General features: G+C 44.1%; 1 non-coding gene across 1 annotated transcript; it reads right to left on the bottom strand.

The window, feature by feature from the left end:
- Positions 1 to 16,001: 16,001 nt before the first annotated feature.
- On the bottom strand, positions 16,002 to 16,108 carry LOC138570558 (U6 spliceosomal RNA). The gene has a single exon (XR_011303598.1). It is a non-coding gene; the product is annotated as a U6 spliceosomal RNA (small nuclear RNA).
- Positions 16,109 to 19,807: the final 3,699 nt, after the last annotated feature.

Raw genomic sequence — 19,807 nt, forward strand, 5'->3', positions numbered from 1 at the left:
GCAAAGGGAGAGTCAATCAAACCATTGATTAGGACCTCGAGTCAAAGGTTTGCCATACCAAATGTCCTTATGTCAGAGGGCAGAAAGTCAAAACACCATTTAGATATCGGGTGGTATGAAATGAAGAGGCAAACAACAGTGAATAAGCATTCTTTGCTGCTGTATTGATCTGGTCCTAAAGGGGCTGGTTTAATGCCAATTATATTTAAAGATTCATGCTCCAGGGTGCTTGCAAAATGACACCAACCCCCTCCCCATCACAATGGCTGGGTGATGCAAGCCTGAGAACATCACAATAGACCCATAGACATGAGAACAACTCTGTACCTCTGAGTGTATGTGGGCCCATGGCTGTATCAAGGACAAGGCAGAACAGGAGGTGGCTTATGGCGCCAGTTCCAGAGGCTGTCCAATTGATCCCTGTAAGCAACAAATGTTGGACCATCCTTTAAGAGATTCTGAGGCTGATTTCAATGTTAACTTTGCTGCTGATTTTAGGATTGGTCAACCTTCGACCCAAATCTAGTTTGCTTGGATAAGCCCTGGAAATCTTTTACAGCTTGTACTGGTGGGAGATGATGTGAGTTTATCAAGAGCAACGGGATATGAGGCATGTGTGCCACAAAAAGCAGTTCTAGGATTTTTTATAAGAAAGCCGCTTTAAGAAGGGAAGTTTGGACAACCCTACTGAGAGCAAAAGTATTACACAAAAGGTAAGGGGGTCAGTGGGTCAACGGATAGCACATTTGACTGCGAGTCTGTTTATTGTAAGTCCAAATACTACCAGTTTCGACATTTCCCAGGCTTTTTGTTTAATCTCTTAACAGACCCATTCCTATGTACCTCTGTTTTCATTGTAAGCGAGGGACATACCATATGCCTTAAACATTCCTTGGCTGCGAAGACTCTATGTAAAAGAAAGAGTAGCAGACAGCTCAATAAATCATCCGCAGGACCCTCTAGACCTTCCCCAAAAAACATAAAATGATTTCTCTGCATGTATGTGAGTTGAGCAGCGCAAGTAGTTTGGTTAATGTCAGTGGATAAATGTCACTTTCACACAGCGCAGAACAGAATCACTTGTACAGGCCACTTCTGCAAAAGCATTACCAGTGTAGAAAGCAGTGAAAAGGTGAGGCAGTGTACAGTCACCCCCGACCCTTCACTGCCCCGATCGGCCACGATCGGCCAAGGACCTCTCTATGAGAGCTAAGGGTGGAATTTTTCTGGAGCTCGGTAACTTAGGGAGACATGGCTAAAGGGATCCTCAATCAACAGCCCAGCATTTGCTTTGTGGCCTGTCCGTATATGTCTGTTCTCCAAATTACCTGCCGCAGCCCAGATGTCAGCTGGTGAGATGGAATGACGTACCAGGCAGGATCCTGGCAGGTGATTTGCATAGGCACATCCCCTCTCCCTCTCTCTTAGCCCTGCTTACTCCACAGTAGCAAGTATCTAGGGAAAATACAGTGGTCGAGGTGGGGTATCAGTAACTAGCCACTCTGAGAAAGTAAATCTGGGGCGCTTCGCGACTTGTGGGGAACAACTGCAGAGCTCAGTGCCCAGAACTTTGTGGCACAGGGAGGAGGTCTGTGGGATATCAGTAACTTGGAGACATGCAACCTGGTTGGGAGTGCTTCAGGTCTCCTTCCTTGCATGCTCCAAGCAACTCAACAAAGCATCAACAGACTGAGATACCAGCCACAGAGCCACTTTCCACTTGATTTAAAGCCTAAACTCTTTTCCATGCAAACACATAGTCCCCAAATACCATATTTTCTTTGTTTTCTCTCTCTTTATCTCTCTCTACCTCCCTCCCTCCCTCCTGCCTTCCCTCCTGTCCTCTCTCTTTTCCCCCCGCCCCGCTAACTCTCCCTCTCACTCTTCCTCTTCTCCCTTCCATTCATTTTAAGTTTTCATGCACTGCAGCACATTGTGACAATGGTATTTCACAATGAAACTGTTTGAAAGTTACAGAAATCAAAAAAGAAATCAACCAACTAAAAGCAGCCAAATCCGGAGTACAACGCTCAGCTCCAATTAAAGATTAAGGCCTAGAAGCAAGTAAAGCTGTAGTTCAGAGCGATGTTTGCAAATAGCACCTTAAAGCAGTTTACGCTGGAGTGCACAACAAGGGGGAAAGTGATAATACTGAGTTTGGTAAAATGGGATAAAAAAAATCAAAAGACGCGTGCCACTTCTAAAAGTGCAAGCCAAGAAATTGAAGGCGACGGGGCTGTTCATTCAGTCAATAGGACTCACAAGTAAAAGGCTCCTGAGGCATTAGTGTTGAATTTGGCTCAAAATGTATTGTGTTGTCGTGTAATATGTATGAACATACAATTTCAATCTTCATTAAAAAAGATGTATTAAAAAAATAAAGCCTTGCAAATTAAGAAAGTTTCTGTCCTGTCATGCGCCACAAATAGTGAATGCTTTACGAATGTGCGTGCCACCCTTTAGAGCAGGGGCCAATTTAATTTTCCCATTATCATTCCAATACTAGTACATGTGTTGCTGAAGCAAGTGCAAAGGGAGAGTCAATCAAACCATTTATTAGGACCTCCAGTCAAAGGTTTGCCATACCAAATGTCCTTATGTCAGAGGGCAGAAAGTCAAAACACCATTTAGATATCGGGTGGTATGAAATGAAGAGGCAAACAACAGTGAATAAGCATTCTTTGCTGCTGTATTGATCTGGTCCTAAAGGGGCTGGTTTAATGCCAATTATATTTAAAGATTCATGCTCCAGGGTGCTTGCAAAATGACACCAACCCCCTCCCCATCACAATGGCTGGGTGATGCAAGCCTGAGAACATCACAATAGACCCATAGACATGAGAACAACTCTGTACCTCTGAGTGTATGTGGACCCATGGCTGTATCAAGGACAAGGCAGAACAGGAGGTGGCTTATGGCGCCAGTTCCAGAGGCTGTCCAATTGATCCCTGTAAGCAACAAATGTTGGACCATCCTTTAAGAGATTCTGAGGCTGATTTCAATGTTAACTTTGCTGCTGATTTTAGGATTGGTCAACCTTCGACCCAAATCTAGTTTGCTTGGATAAGCCCTGGAAATCTTTTACAGCTTGTACTGGTGGGAGATGATGTGAGTTTATCAAGAGCAACGGGATATGAGGCATGTGTGCCACAAAAAGCAGTTCTAGGATTTTTTATAAGAAAGCCGCTTTAAGAAGGGAAGTTTGGACAACCCTACTGAGAGCAAAAGTATTACACAAAAGGTAAGGGGGTCAGTGGGTCAACGGATAGCACATTTGACTGCGAGTCCGTTTATTGTAAGTCCAAATACTACCAGTTTCGACATTTCCCAGGCTTTTTGTTTAATCTCTTAACAGACCCATTCCTATGTACCTCTGTTTTCATTGTAAGCGAGGGACATACCGTATGCCTTAAACATTCCTTGGCTGCGAAGACTCTATGTAAAAGAAAGAGTAGCAGACAGCTTAATAAATCATCAGCAGGACCCTCTAAACCTTCCCCAAAAAACATAAAATGATTTCTCTGCATGTATGTGAGTTGAGCAGCGCAAGTAGTTTGGTTAATGTCAGTGGATAAATGTCACTTTCACACAGCGCAGAACAGAATCACTTGTACAGGCCACTTCTGCAAAAGCATTACCAGTGTAGAAAGCAGTGAAAAGGTGAGGCAGTGTACAGTCACCCCCGACCCTTCACTGCCCCGATCGGCCACGATCGGCCAAGGACCTCTCTATGAGAGCTAAGGGTGGAATTTTTCTGGAGCTCGGTAACTTAGGGAGACATGGCTAAAGGGATCCTCAATCAACAGCCCAGCATTTGCTTTGTGGCCTGTCCGTATATGTCTGTTCTCCAAATTACCTGCCGCAGCCCAGATGTCAGCTGGTGAGATGGAATGACGTACCAGGCAGGATCCTGGCAGGTGATTTGCATAGGCACATCCCCTCTCCCTCTCTCTTAGCCCTGCTTACTCCACAGTAGCAAGTATCTAGGGAAAATACAGTGGTCGAGGTGGGGTATCAGTAACTAGCCACTCTGAGAAAGTAAATCTGGGGCGCTTCGCGACTTGTGGGGAACAACTGCAGAGCTCAGTGCCCAGAACTTTGTGGCACAGGGAGGAGGTCTGTGGGATATCAGTAACTTGGAGACATGCAACCTGGTTGGGAGTGCTTCAGGTCTCCTTCCTTGCATGCTCCAAGCAACTCAACAAAGCATCAACAGACTGAGATACCAGCCACAGAGCCACTTTCCACTTGATTTAAAGCCTAAACTCTTTTCCATGCAAACACATAGTCCCCAAATACCATATTTTCTTTGTTTTCTCTCTCTTTATCTCTCTCTACCTCCCTCCCTCCCTCCTGCCTTCCCTCCTGTCCTCTCTCTTTTCCCCCCGCCCCGCTAACTCTCCCTCTCACTCTTCCTCTTCTCCCTTCCATTCATTTTAAGTTTTCATGCACTGCAGCACATTGTGACAATGGTATTTCACAATGAAACTGTTTGAAAGTTACAGAAATCAAAAAAGAAATCAACCAACTAAAAGCAGCCAAATCCGGAGTACAACGCTCAGCTCCAATTAAAGATTAAGGCCTAGAAGCAAGTAAAGCTGTAGTTCAGAGCGATGTTTGCAAATAGCACCTTAAAGCAGTTTACGCTGGAGTGCACAACAAGGGGGAAAGTGATAATACTGAGTTTGGTAAAATGGGATAAAAAAAATCAAAAGACGCGTGCCACTTCTAAAAGTGCAAGCCAAGAAATTGAAGGCGACGGGGCTGTTCATTCAGTCAATAGGACTCACAAGTAAAAGGCTCCTGAGGCATTAGTGTTGAATTTGGCTCAAAATGTATTGTGTTGTCGTGTAATATGTATGAACATACAATTTCAATCTTCATTAAAAAAGATGTATTAAAAAAATAAAGCCTTGCAAATTAAGAAAGTTTCTGTCCTGTCATGCGCCAAAAATAGTGAATGCTTTACGAATGTGCGTGCCACCCTTTAGAGCAGGGGCCAATTTAATTTTCCCATTATCATTCCAATACTAGTACATGTGTTGCTGAAGCAAGTGCAAAGGGAGAGTCAATCAAACCATTTATTAGGACCTCCAGTCAAAGGTTTGCCATACCAAATGTCCTTATGTCAGAGGGCAGAAAGTCAAAACACCATTTAGATATCGGGTGGTATGAAATGAAGAGGCAAACAACAGTGAATAAGCATTCTTTGCTGCTGTATTGATCTGGTCCTAAAGGGGCTGGTTTAATGCCAATTATATTTAAAGATTCATGCTCCAGGGTGCTTGCAAAATGACACCAACCCCCTCCCCATCACAATGGCTGGGTGATGCAAGCCTGAGAACATCACAATAGACCCATAGACATGAGAACAACTCTGTACCTCTGAGTGTATGTGGACCCATGGCTGTATCAAGGACAAGGCAGAACAGGAGGTGGCTTATGGCGCCAGTTCCAGAGGCTGTCCAATTGATCCCTGTAAGCAACAAATGTTGGACCATCCTTTAAGAGATTCTGAGGCTGATTTCAATGTTAACTTTGCTGCTGATTTTAGGATTGGTCAACCTTCGACCCAAATCTAGTTTGCATGGATAAGCCCTGGAAATCTTTTACAGCTTGTACTGGTGGGAGATGATGTGAGTTTATCAAGAGCAACGGGATATGAGGCATGTGTGCCACAAAAAGCAGTTCTAGGATTTTTTATAAGAAAGGCGCTTTAAGAAGGGAAGTTTGGACAACCCTACTGAGAGCAAAAGTATTACACAAAAGGTAAGGGGGTCAGTGGGTCAACGGATAGCACATTTGACTGCGAGTCCGTTTATTGTAAGTCCAAATACTACCAGTTTCGACATTTCCCAGGCTTTTTGTTTAATCTCTTAACAGACCCATTCCTATGTACCTCTGTTTTCATTGTAAGCGAGGGACATACCGTATGCCTTAAACATTCCTTGGCTGCGAAGACTCTATGTAAAAGAAAGAGTAGCAGACAGCTTAATAAATCATCAGCAGGACCCTCTAGACCTTCCCCAAAAAACATAAAATGATTTCTCTGCATGTATGTGAGTTGAGCAGCGCAAGTAGTTTGGTTAATGTCAGTGGATAAATGTCACTTTCACACAGCGCAGAACAGAATCACTTGTACAGGCCACTTCTGCAAAAGCATTACCAGTGTAGAAAGCAGTGAAAAGGTGAGGCAGTGTACAGTCACCCCCGACCCTTCACTGCCCCGATCGGCCACGATCGGCCAAGGACCTCTCTATGAGAGCTAAGGGTGGAATTTTTCTGGAGCTCGGTAACTTAGGGAGACATGGCTAAAGGGATCCTCAATCAACAGCCCAGCATTTGCTTTGTGGCCTGTCCGTATATGTCTGTTCTCCAAATTACCTGCTGCAGCCCAGATGTCAGCTGGTGAGATGGAATGACGTACCAGGCAGGATCCTGGCAGGTGATTTGCATAGGCACATCCCCTCTCCCTCTCTCTTAGCCCTGCTTACTCCACAGTAGCAAGTATCTAGGGAAAATACAGTGGTCGAGGTGGGGTATCAGTAACTAGCCACTCTGAGAAAGTAAATCTGGGGCGCTTCGCGACTTGTGGGGAACAACTGCAGAGCTCAGTGCCCAGAACTTTGTGGCACAGGGAGGAGGTCTGTGGGATATCAGTAACTTGGAGACATGCAACCTGGTTGGGAGTGCTTCAGGTCTCCTTCCTTGCATGCTCCAAGCAACTCAACAAAGCATCAACAGACTGAGATACCAGCCACAGAGCCACTTTCCACTTGATTTAAAGCCTAAACTCTTTTCCATGCAAACACATAGTCCCCAAATACCATATTTTCTTTGTTTTCTCTCTCTTTATCTCTCTCTACCTCCCTCCCTCCCTCCTGCCTTCCCTCCTGTCCTCTCTCTTTTCCCCCCGCCCCGCTAACTCTCCCTCTCACTCTTCCTCTTCTCCCTTCCATTCATTTTAAGTTTTCATGCACTGCAGCACATTGTGACAATGGTATTTCACAATGAAACTGTTTGAAAGTTACAGAAATCAAAAAAGAAATCAACCAACTAAAAGCAGCCAAATCCGGAGTACAATGCTCAGCTCCAATTAAAGATTAAGGCCTAGAAGCAAGTAAAGCTGTAGTTCAGAGCAATGTTTGCAAATAGCACCTTGAAGCAGTTTACGCTGGAGTGCACAACAAGGGGGAAAGAGATAATACTGAGTTTGGTAGAATGGGATCGAAAAACAAAAGAAGCGTGCCACTTCTAAAAGTACAAGTCAAGAAATTGAAGGGGACTGGGCTGTTTATTCAGTCAATAGGACTCACAAGTAAAAGGCTTCAGAGGCATTAGTGTTGAATTTGGCGCAAAATGTATTGTGTTGTCGTGTAATATGCATGAACATACAATTTCAATCTTCATTAAAAAAGATGTATTGAAAAATAAAGACTTGCAAATTAAGAAAGTTTCTGTCCTGTCATGTGCCAACAATAGTGAATGCTTTAAAAATGTGCGTGTCATCCTTTAGAGCAGGAACCAATTCCATTTTCCCATTATCATTCCAATATTAGTACATGTGTTGCTGAGGCACATAGGAATGGATCTGTTAAGAAATTAAACAAACACCTGGAAAAATGTTGAAACAGGTAGAATTTGGACTTACAATAAACTGACTCACCGTCAGATGTGCCATCCCTTGACCCACTGACCCCCTTACCTTTTGTGTAATCCTTTTGCTCTCAGCAGGGTTTTCCAAAGTTCCTTACTTAAAGAGGCTTTCATATAAAAAAAAAATCCTAGACCTGTTTTTTATGGCCCACATGCCTCATATCCCGTTGCTCCCGATAAACTCACATCATCTCCCACCAATACAAGCTGTAAAAGATGTCAAGTGCATAGCCAAGGAAACTAGACGTGGGTCAAAGGTTGAGCAATCCTTAAATCAGCAGCAAAAATAACATTGAAATCAGCCTCAGAATCTCTTAAAGGATGGGCCAACATTGATTGCTTGCAGGGTGCAATCGGGCAGCCTCTGGTGCTGACGCCTTAAGGCAAGCGCAAAGGGAGAGCCAACCAAACCATTGATTAGGACCTCTGGACTTTCTGCCCTTTGACATAAGGACATTTGATATGGCAAACGTTTGACCAAACACAATTTAGATGTTGGATGGTATGAAATTAAGAGGCAAACAGCAATACACCAGCATTCTTTGCTGCTGTACTTATCTGGTCCTAAATGGTTTGGTTTAATGCCAATTATATTTAAAGATAAAAAGATTCATGCTCCAGGGTGCTTGCAAATTGACACCCCCTCCCCATCACGATGGCTGGGTGAGGCACGCGTGAGAGCATCACAGCAGACGCATAGACATGAGAAACACTCTGTACCTCTGAGTGTATGTGGACCCATGGCTGGATCAAGGACAAGGCAACAACAGGAGATGGTTTAAGGTGTCAGCACCCAGGCTGCCCCATCGCGCGCTGCAAGCATCAGATGTTGGACCATCCTTTAAGAGATTCTGAGGCTAATTTCAATGTTAACTTTGCTGCTGATTTAAGGATTGCTCAACCTTCGACCCACGTCTAGTTTGCTTGGCTAAGCCCTGAAAATCTTTTACAGCTTGTATTGGTGGGAGATGATGTGAGTTTATCAAGAGCAATGGGATATGAGGCATGTGCGCCACAAAATGCTGGTCTAGGATCTTTTATATGAAAGCCACTTCGGAAAACCCTAGTGAGAGCAGAAGGTTTACACAAAGGAAAGGGAGTCAGTGGATCAAGGGATAGCACATCTGACTGTGAGTCCGTTAATTGTACGTCCAAATCCTACCCGTTTCGACATTTTTCCAGGCTTTTTGTTTCATTTCTTAACAGATCCATTCCTATGTACCTCTGTGTTTTCAACAGAGTTTTCATTGTAAGGGAGGGACATACAGTATGCCTTAAACATTCCTGGCAGGGAAGACTCTATGTAAAAGCAAGAGTAGAGTACAGCTTAATAAATAATCAGCAGGACACTCTAGACCTTCCCCAAAAAACATAACATTATTTCTCTGCATGTATGTGCGTTGAACAGCGCAAGTAGTTTGGTTAATGTCAGTGGATAAATGTCACTTTCCCACAGCGCAGAACAAAATCACTTGTACAGGCCGCTTCTGCAAAAGCATTACCGCTGTAGAAAGCAGTGAAAAGGTGAGGCAGTGTGCAGTCACCCCTGACCCTTCACTGCCCTGATCGGCCACGATCAGCCAAGGACCTCTCTATGAGAGCTGAGGGTGGAGTTTTTCTGGACCTCGGTAACTTAGGGAGACATGGCTAAAGGGATCCTCAATCAACGGCCCAGTCTTTGCTTTGTGGCCTGTCCGAATATTTCTGTTCTCCAAATTACCTGCTGCTGCCCAGGTGTCAGCTGGTGAGATGGAATGACGTCCCAGGGATGATCCTGGCAGATGATTTGCATAGGCACACCCCCTCTCCCTCTGTCTTAGCCCTGCTTACTCCACAATAGCAAGTATCTGGGGAAAATATAGTGGTCGAGTTAGGGTAGTAGTAACTAGCCAATCTGAGAAAGTAAATCTGGGGCGCTTGGCGACTTGTGGGGAACAACTGCAGAGCTCAGTGCCCAGAACGTTGTGGCACAGAGAGGAGGTCTGTGGGATTTCAGTAACGTAGAGACATGCAACCTGGTCGGGAGTGCTTCAGGTCTTCTTCCTTGCATGTTCCAAGCAACTCAACAAAGCATCAACAGGCTGAGATACCAGCCAATGAGCCCCTTTCCACTTGATTTAAAGCCTAAAATCTTTTCCATGCAAACACATAGCCCCCAAATATCATATTTTCGTTGTTTTCTCTCTCTCAGTCTCTCTCACTCCCCCTCCCTCCTACCCTCCCTCCTTCCCGCCCTCACTCTTTCTCCCCCCCACAAACCTCCCTTTCCCTCTACTCTCCCTCTTCCTCTCCCTACCATTCATTTTAAGTTTTCATGCACTGCAGCAGATTGTGACAATGGTATTTCACAATGAAACTGTTTGTTGATTTCTTTTTTGATTTCTGTAACTTTCAAACTAAAAGCAGCCAAATCCGGAGTACAACGCTCCGCTCCAATTAAAGATTAAGGCCTAGAAGCAAGTAAAGCTGTAGTTCAGAGCGATGTTTGCAAATAGCACCTTAAAGCAGTTTACGCTGGAGTGCACAACAAGGGGGAAAGTGATAATACTGAGTTTGGTAAAATGGGATAAAAAAAATCAAAAGACGCGTGCCACTTCTAAAAGTGCAAGCCAAGAAATTGAAGGCGACGGGGCTGTTCATTCAGTCAATAGGACTCACAAGTAAAAGGCTCCTGAGGCATTAGTGTTGAATTTGGCTCAAAATGTATTGTGTTGTCGTGTAATATGTATGAACATACAATTTCAATCTTCATTAAAAAAGATGTATTAAAAAAATAAAGCCTTGCAAATTAAGAAAGTTTCTGTCCTGTCATGCGCCAAAAATAGTGAATGCTTTACGAATGTGCGTGCCACCCTTTAGAGCAGGGGCCAATTTAATTTTCCCATTATCATTCCAATACTAGTACATGTGTTGCTGAAGCAAGTGCAAAGGGAGAGTCAATCAAACCATTTATTAGGACCTCCAGTCAAAGGTTTGCCATACCAAATGTCCTTATGTCAGAGGGCAGAAAGTCAAAACACCATTTAGATATCGGGTGGTATGAAATGAAGAGGCAAACCACAGTGAATAAGCATTCTTTGCTGCTGTATTGATCTGGTCCTAAAGGGGCTGGTTTAATGCCAATTATATTTAAAGATTCATGCTCCAGGGTGCTTGCAAAATGACACCAACCCCCTCCCCATCACAATGGCTGGGTGATGCAAGCCTGAGAACATCACAATAGACCCATAGACATGAGAACAACTCTGTACCTCTGAGTGTATGTGGGCCCATGGCTGTATCAAGGAAAAGGCAGAACAGGAGGTGGCTTTTGGCACCAGTTCCAGAGGCTGTCCAATTGATCCCTGTAAGCAACAAATGTTGGACCATCCTTTAAGAGATTCTGAGGCTGATTTCAATGTTAACTTTGCTGCTGATTTTAGGATTGGTCAACCTTCGACCCAAATCTAGTTTGCTTGGATAAGCCCTGGAAATCTTTTACAGCTTGTACTGGTGGGAGATGATGTGAGTTTATCAAGAGCAACGGGATATGAGGCATGTGTGCCACAAAAAGCAGTTCTAGGATTTTTTATAAGAAAGCCGCTTTAAGAAGGGAAGTTTGGACAACCCTACTGAGAGCAAAAGTATTACACAAAAGGTAAGGGGGTCAGTGGAGTCAACGGATAGCACATTTGACTGCGAGTCCGTTTATTGTAAGTCCAAATACTACCAGTTTCGACATTTCCCAGGCTTTTTGTTTAATCTCTTAACAGACCCATTCCTATGTACCTCTGTTTTCATTGTAAGCGAGGGACATACCGTATGCCTTAAACATTCCTTGGCTGCGAAGACTCTATGTAAAAGAAAGAGTAGCAGACAGCTTAATAAATCATCAGCAGGACCCTCTAGACCTTCCCCAAAAAACATAAAATGATTTCTCTGCATGTATGTGAGTTGAGCAGCGCAAGTAGTTTGGTTAATGTCAGTGGATAAATGTCACTTTCACACAGCGCAGAACAGAATCACTTGTACAGGCCACTTCTGCAAAAGCATTACCAGTGTAGAAAGCAGTGAAAAGGTGAGGCAGTGTACAGTCACCCCCGACCCTTCACTGCCCCGATCGGCCACGATCGGCCAAGGACCTCTCTATGAGAGCTAAGGGTGGAATTTTTCTGGAGCTCGGTAACTTAGGGAGACATGGCTAAAGGGATCCTCAATCAACAGCCCAGCATTTGCTTTGTGGCCTGTCCGTATATGTCTGTTCTCCAAATTACCTGCCGCAGCCCAGATGTCAGCTGGTGAGATGGAATGACGTACCAGGCAGGATCCTGGCAGGTGATTTGCATAGGCACATCCCCTCTCCCTCTCTCTTAGCCCTGCTTACTCCACAGTAGCAAGTATCTAGGGAAAATACAGTGGTCGAGGTGGGGTATCAGTAACTAGCCACTCTGAGAAAGTAAATCTGGGGCGCTTCGCGACTTGTGGGGAACAACTGCAGAGCTCAGTGCCCAGAACTTTGTGGCACAGGGAGGAGGTCTGTGGGATATCAGTAACTTGGAGACATGCAACCTGGTTGGGAGTGCTTCAGGTCTCCTTCCTTGCATGCTCCAAGCAACTCAACAAAGCATCAACAGACTGAGATACCAGCCACAGAGCCACTTTCCACTTGATTTAAAGCCTAAACTCTTTTCCATGCAAACACATAGTCCCCAAATACCATATTTTCTTTGTTTTCTCTCTCTTTATCTCTCTCTACCTCCCTCCCTCCCTCCTGCCTTCCCTCCTGTCCTCTCTCTTTTCCCCCCGCCCCGCTAACTCTCCCTCTCACTCTTCCTCTTCTCCCTTCCATTCATTTTAAGTTTTCATGCACTGCAGCACATTGTGACAATGGTATTTCACAATGAAACTGTTTGAAAGTTACAGAAATCAAAAAAGAAATCAACCAACTAAAAGCAGCCAAATCCGGAGTACAATGCTCAGCTCCAATTAAAGATTAAGGCCTAGAAGCAAGTAAAGCTGTAGTTCAGAGCGATGTTTGCAAATAGCACCTTGAAGCAGTTTACGCTGGAGTGCACAACAAGGGGGAAAGAGATAATACTGAGTTTGGTAGAATGGGATCGAAAAACAAAAGAAGCGTGCCACTTCTAAAAGTACAAGTCAAGAAATTGAAGGGGACTGGGCTGTTTATTCAGTCAATAGGACTCACAAGTAAAAGGCTTCAGAGGCATTAGTGTTGAATTTGGCGCAGAATGTATTGTGTTGTCGTGTAATATGCATGAACATACAATTTCAATCTTCATTAAAAAAGATGTATTGAAAAATAAAGACTTGCAAATTAAGAAAGTTTCTGTCCTGTCATGTGCCAACAATAGTGAATGCTTTAAAAATGTGCGTGTCATCCTTTAGAGCAGGAACCAATTCCATTTTCCCATTATCATTCCAATATTAGTACATGTGTTGCTGAGGCACATAGGAATGGATCTGTTAAGAAATTAAACAAACACCTGGAAAAATGTTGAAACAGGTAGAATTTGGACTTACAATAAACTGACTCACCGTCAGATGTGCCATCCCTTGACCCACTGACCCCCTTACCTTTTGTGTAATCCTTTTGCTCTCAGCAGGGTTTTCCAAAGTTCCTTACTTAAAGAGGCTTTCATATAAAAAAAAAATCCTAGACCTGTTTTTTATGGCCCACATGCCTCATATCCCGTTGCTCCCGATAAACTCACATCATCTCCCACCAATACAAGCTGTAAAAGATGTCAAGTGCATAGCCAAGGAAACTAGACGTGGGTCAAAGGTTGAGCAATCCTTAAATCAGCAGCAAAAATAACATTGAAATCAGCCTCAGAATCTCTTAAAGGATGGGCCAACATTGATTGCTTGCAGGGTGCAATCGGGCAGCCTCTGGTGCTGACGCCTTAAGGCAAGCGCAAAGGGAGAGCCAACCAAACCATTGATTAGGACCTCTGGACTTTCTGCCCTTTGACATAAGGACATTTGATATGGCAAACGTTTGACCAAACACAATTTAGATGTTGGATGGTATGAAATTAAGAGGCAAACAGCAATACACCAGCATTCTTTGCTGCTGTACTTATCTGGTCCTAAATGGTTTGGTTTAATGCCAATTATATTTAAAGATAAAAAGATTCATGCTCCAGGGTGCTTGCAAATTGACACCCCCTCCCCATCACGATGGCTGGGTGAGGCACGCGTGAGAGCATCACAGCAGACGCATAGACATGAGAAACACTCTGTACCTCTGAGTGTATGTGGACCCATGGCTGGATCAAGGACAAGGCAACAACAGGAGATGGTTTAAGGTGTCAGCACCCAGGCTGCCCCATCGCGCGCTGCAAGCATCAGATGTTGGACCATCCTTTAAGAGATTCTGAGGCTAATTTCAATGTTAACTTTGCTGCTGATTTAAGGATTGCTCAACCTTCGACCCACGTCTAGTTTGCTTGGCTAAGCCCTGAAAATCTTTTACAGCTTGTATTGGTGGGAGATGATGTGAGTTTATCAAGAGCAATGGGATATGAGGCATGTGCGCCACAAAATGCTGGTCTAGGATCTTTTATATGAAAGCCACTTCGGAAAACCCTAGTGAGAGCAAAAGGTTTACACAAAGGAAAGGGAGTCAGTGGATCAAGGGATAGCACATCTGACTGTGAGTCCGTTAATTGTACGTCCAAATCCTACCCGTTTCGACATTTTTCCAGGCTTTTTGTTTCATTTCTTAACAGATCCATTCCTATGTACCTCTGTGTTTTCAACAGAGTTTTCATTGTAAGGGAGGGACATACAGTATGCCTTAAACATTCCTGGCAGGGAAGACTCTATGTAAAAGCAAGAGTAGAGTACAGCTTAATAAATAATCAGCAGGACACTCTAGACCTTCCCCAAAAAACATAACATTATTTCTCTGCATGTATGTGCGTTGAACAGCGCAAGTAGTTTGGTTAATGTCAGTGGATAAATGTCACTTTCCCACAGCGCAGAACAAAATCACTTGTACAGGCCGCTTCTGCAAAAGCATTACCGCTGTAGAAAGCAGTGAAAAGGTGAGGCAGTGTGCAGTCACCCCTGACCCTTCACTGCCCTGATAGGCCACGATCAGCCAAGGACCTCTCTATGAGAGCTGAGGGTGGAGTTTTTCTGGACCTCGGTAACTTAGGGAGACATGGCTAAAGGGATCCTCAATCAACGGCCCAGTCTTTGCTTTGTGGCCTGTCCGAATATTTCTGTTCTCCAAATTACCTGCTGCTGCCCAGGTGTCAGCTGGTGAGATGGAATGACGTCCCAGGGATGATCCTGGCAGATGATTTGCATAGGCACACCCCCTCTCCCTCTGTTTTAGCCCTGCTTACTCCACAATAGCAAGTATCTGGGGAAAATATAGTGGTCGAGTTAGGGTAGCAGTAACTAGCCAATCTGAGAAAGTAAATCTGGGGCGCTTGGCGACTTGTGGGGAACAACTGCAGAGCTCAGTGCCCAGAACGTTGTGGCACAGGGAGGAGGTCTGTGGGATTTCAGTAACGTAGAGACATGCAACCTGGTCGGGAGTGCTTCAGGTCTTCTTCCTTGCATGTTCCAAGCAACTCAACAAAGCATCAACAGGCTGAGATACCAGCCAATGAGCCCCTTTCCACTTGATTTAAAGCCTAAAATCTTTTCCATGCAAACACATAGCCCCCAAATATCATATTTTCTTTGTTTTTCGCTCTCTCAGTCTCTCTCACTCCCCCTCCCTCCTACCCTCCCTCCTTCCCGCCCTCACTCTTTCTCCCCCCCACAAACCTCCCTTTCCCTCTCACTCTTCCTCTTCCTCTCCCTACCATTCATTTTAAGTTTTCATGCACTGCAGCACATTGTGACAATGGTATTTCACAATGAAACTGTTTGTTGATTTCTTTTTTGATTTCTGTAACTTTCAAACTAAAAGCAGCCAAATCCGGAGTACAACGCTCCGCTCCAATTAAAGATTAAGGCCTAGAAGCAAGTAAAGCTGTAGTTCAGAGCGATTTTTGCAAAAAGCACCTTAAAGCAGTTTACGCTGGAGTGCACAACAAGGGGGAAAGTGATAATACTGAGTTTGGTAAAATGGGATAAAAAAAAATCAAAAGACGCGTGCCACTTCTAAATGTGCAAGCCAAGAAATTGAAGGCGACGGGGCTGTTCATTCAGTCAATAGGACTCACAAGTAAAAGGCTCCTGAGGCATTAGTGTTGAATTTGGCTCAAAATGTATTGTGTTGTCGTGTAATATGTATGAACATACAATTTCAATCTTCATTAAAAAAGATGTATTAAAAAAATAAAGCCTTGCAAATTAAGAAAGTTTCTGTCCTGTCATGTGCCAAAAATAGTGAATGCTTTACGAATGTGCGTGCCATCCTTTAGAGCAGGGGCCAATTTAATTTTCCCATTATCATTCCAATATTAGTACATGTGTTGCTGAAGCAAGCGCAAAGGGAGAGTCAATCAAACCATTGATTAGGACCTCCAGTCAAAGGTTTGCCATACCAAATGTCCTTATGTCAGAGGGCAGAAAGTCAAAACACCATTTAGATATCGGGTGGTATGAAATGAAGAGGCAAACAACAGTGAATAAGCATTCTTTGCTGCTGTATTGATCTGGTCCTAAAGGGGTTGGTTTAATGCCAATTATATTTAAAGATTCATGCTCCAGGGTGCTTGCAAAATGACACCAACCCCCTCCCCATCACAATGGCTGGGTGATGCAAGCCTGAGAACATCACAATAGACCCATAGACATGAGAACAACTCTGTACCTCTGAGTGTATGTGGGCCCATGGCTGTATCAAGGACAAGGCAGAACAGGAGGTGGCTTATGGCGCCAGTTCCAGAGGCTGTCCAATTGATCCCTGTAAGCAACAAATGTTGGACCATCCTTTAAGAGATTCTGAGGCTGATTTCAATGTTAACTTTGCTGCTGATTTTAGGATTGGTCAACCTTCGACCCAAATCTAGTTTGCTTGGATAAGCCCTGGAAATCTTTTACAGCTTGTACTGGTGGGAGATGATGTGAGTTTATCAAGAGCAACGGGATATGAGGCATGTGTGCCACAAAAAGCAGTTCTAGGATTTTTTATAAGAAAGCCGCTTTAAGAAGGGAAGTTTGGACAACCCTACTGAGAGCAAAAGTATTACACAAAAGGTAAGGGGGTCAGTGGGTCAACGGATAGCACATTTGACTGCAAGTCCGTTTATTGTAAGTCCAAATACTACCAGTTTCGACATTTCCCAGGCTTTTTGTTTAATCTCTTAACAGACCCCTTCCTATGTACCTCTGTTTTCATTGTAAGCGAGGGACATACCGTATGCCTTAAACATTCCTGGGCTGCGAAGACTCTATGTAAAAGAAAGAGTAGCAGACATCTTAATAAATCATCAGCAGGACCCTCTAGACCTTCCCCAAAAAACATAAAATGATTTCTCTGCATGTATGTGAGTTGTGCAGCGCAAGTAGTTTGGTTAATGTCAGTGGATAAATGTCACTTTCACACAGCGCAGAACAGAATCACTTGTACAGGCCACTTCTGCAAAAGCATTACCAGTGTAGAAAGCAGTGAAAAGGTGAGGCAGTGTACAGTCACCCCCGACCCTTCACTGCCCTGATCGGCCACGATCGGCCAAGGACCTCTCTATGAGAGCTAAGGGTGGAATTGTTCTGGAGCTCGGTAACTTAGGGAGACATGGCTAAAGGGATCCTCAATCAACAGCCCAGCATTTGCTTTGTGGCCTGTCCGTATATGTCTGTTCTCCAAATTACCTGCCGCAGCCCAGACGTCAGCTGGTGAGATGGAATGACGTACCAGGCAGGATCCTGGCAGGTGATTTGCATAGGCACATCCCCTCTCCCTCTCTCTTAGCCCTGCTTACTCCACAGTAGCAAGTATCTAGGGAAAATACAGTGGTCGAGGTGGGGTATCAGTAACTAGCCACTCTGAGAAAGTAAATCTGGGGCGCTTCGCGACTTGTGGGGAACAACTGCAGAGCTCAGTGCCCAGAACTTTGTGGCACAGGGAGGAGGTCTGTGGGATATCAGTAACTTGGAGACATGCAACCTGGTTGGGAGTGCTTCAGGTCTCCTTTCTTGCATGCTCCAAGCAACTCAACAAAGCATCAACAGACTGAGATACCAGCCACAGAGCCACTTTCCACTTGATTTAAAGCCTAAACTCTTTTCCATGCAAACACATAGTCCCCAAATACCATATTTTCTTTGTTTTCTCTCTTTATCTCTCTCTACCTCCCTCCCTCCCTCCTGCCTTCCCTCCTGCCCTCTCTCTTTTTCCCCCGCCCCGCTCCCTCTCCCTCTCACTCTTCCTCTTCTCCCTTCCATTCATTTTAAGTTTTCATGCACTGCAGCACATTGTGACAATGGTATTTCACAATGGAACTGTTTGAAAGTTACAGAAATCAAAAAAGAAATCAACCAACTAAAAGCAGCCAAATCCGGAGTACAATGCTCAGCTCCAATTAAAGATTAAGGCCTAGAAGCAAGTAAAGCTGTAGTTCAGAGCGATGTTTGCAAATAGCACCTTGAAGCAGTTTACGCTGGAGTGCACAACAAGGGGGAAAGAGATAATACTGAGTTTGGTAGAATGGGATCGAAAAACAAAAGAAGCGTGCCACTTCTAAAAGTACAAGTCAAGAAATTGAAGGGGACTGGGCTGTTTATTCAGTCAATAGGACTCACAAGTAAAAGGCTTCAGAGGCATTAGTGTTGAATTTGGCGCAAAATGTATTGTGTTGTCGGGTAATATGCATGAACATACAATTTCAATCTTCATTAAAAAAGATGTATTAAAAAATAAAGACTTGCAAATTAAGAAAGTTTCTGTCCTGTCATGTGCCAACAATAGTGAATGCTTTAAAAATGTGCTTGTCATCCTTTAGAGCAGGAACCAATTCCATTTTCCCATTATCATTCCAATATTAGTACATGTGTTGCTGAGGCACATAGGAATGGATCTGTTAAGAAATTAAACAAACACCTGGAAAAATGTTGAAACAGGTAGAATTTGGACTTACAATAAACTGACTCACCGTCAGATGTGTTGACCCACTGACCCCCTTATCTTTTGTGTAATCCTTTTGCTCTCAGCAGGGTTTTCCAAAGTTCCTTACTTAAAGCGGCTTTCTTATAAAAAAAAAATCCAAGACCTGTTTTTTATGGCCCACATGCCTCATATCCCGTTGCTCCCGATAAACTCACATCATCTCCCACCAATACAAGCTGTAAAAGATGTCAAGTGCATAGCCAAGAAAACTAGACGTGGGTCAAAGGTTGAGCAATCCTTAAATCAGCAGCAAAAATAACATTGAAATCAGCCTCAGAATCTCTTAAAGGATGGGCCAACATTGATTGCTTGCAGGGCGCAATCGGGCAGCCTCTGGTGCTGACGCCTTAAGGCAAGCGCAAAGGGAGAGCCAACCAAACCATTGATTAGGACCTCTGGACTTTCTGCCCTTTGACATAAGGACATTTGATATGGCAAACGTTTGACCAAACACAACTTAGATGTTGGATGGTATGAAATTAAGAGGCAAACAGCAATACACCAGCATTCTTTGCTGCTGTACTGATCTGGTCCTAAATGGTTTGGTTTAATGCCAATTATATTTAAAGATAAAAAGATTCATGCTCCAGGATGCTTGCAAATTGACACCCCCTCCCCATCACGATGGCTGGGTGAGGCACGCGTGAGAGCATCGCAGCAGACGCATAGACATGAGAAACACTCTGTACCTCTGAGTGTATGTGGGCCCATGGCTGGATCAAGGACAAGGCAACAACAGGAGATGGTTTAAGGTGTCAGCACCCAGGCTGCCCCATCGCGCGCTGCAAGCAACAGATGTTGGACCATCCTTTAAGAGATTCTGAGGCTAATTTCAATGTTAACTTTGCTGCTGATTTAAGGATTGCTCAACCTTCGACCCACGTCTAGTTTGCTTGGCTAAGCCCTGAAAATCTTTTACAGCTTGTATTGGTGGGAGATGATGTGAGTTTATCAAGAGCAATGGGATATGAGGCATGTGCGCCACAAAATGCTGGTCTAGGATCTTTCATATGAAAGCCACTTTGGAAAACCCTAGTGAGAGCAAAAGGATTACACAAAGGAAAGGGAGTTAGTGGA

This window comes from Ambystoma mexicanum, chromosome 2q (genome assembly GCF_040938575.1).
Source record: "Ambystoma mexicanum isolate Mex_15411 chromosome 2q, UKY_AmexF1_1, whole genome shotgun sequence".
In the NCBI taxonomy this organism is placed as follows: domain Eukaryota; kingdom Metazoa; phylum Chordata; class Amphibia; order Caudata; family Ambystomatidae; genus Ambystoma; species Ambystoma mexicanum.